This window comes from Seriola lalandi, unplaced genomic scaffold (genome assembly GCF_002814215.2).
Source record: "Seriola lalandi dorsalis isolate HSWRI2012SDOR001 ecotype SW California unplaced genomic scaffold, Sedor1 jcf7180002054940, whole genome shotgun sequence".
Lineage (NCBI taxonomy): Eukaryota > Metazoa > Chordata > Actinopteri > Carangiformes > Carangidae > Seriola > Seriola lalandi.
Window position 1 is genome coordinate 90136 of NW_019525491.1, and position 612 is coordinate 90747.

The window sequence follows — 612 nt, forward strand, 5'->3', positions numbered from 1 at the left end:
GGGTGGGGGATGGGGGGTGGGGGTGTAATAAACATTACAATGCGTTGTATAATAATCAATATAATTCACAATGACCTTGACGTTTTATGATGGATTGGGAGACACGGCCTACTGTAATTGCTGCCCACTCCTCCCTCCTTCTTTTCTTCCTTTCACCCTGACGCCTCCGCTCCTACAGAGCAGTCCCTCTCTCTCTCTCTCTTCCTCCCTCTCTCTCTCTTTTTGACATTAAAAACCGCTCCATCATTCTCGATCCGCCGCCTTGTCGCCTGCCGCTCAGATGACCATTAATCGCTTAATTCCAGTAAACCTACGTGCGCACAAAAGGCCGCTGTCCGCCGCTTAATGCATGTGTGATTAAGCTTTTAGACCGACCACACGGCATTATTAGCCAGCAGGTCCTTGTATAGAGGGCCAAATGCCTTCAGGGGGCCCGAGGATGGTGTGGGGTGGTGGATGTGGAGAGGGAGGGGGAGGGAGAGGGGGCAAGTTAATGACACTGACCCTCACTTCCCCAACAGCTATTCAATTCAACAATAATAACGGGTCACGCAGCTGATTTATGAGGCTGGGGCTAATAATTGTCAATTGCTAATGCTGGGGTGGGGGTTG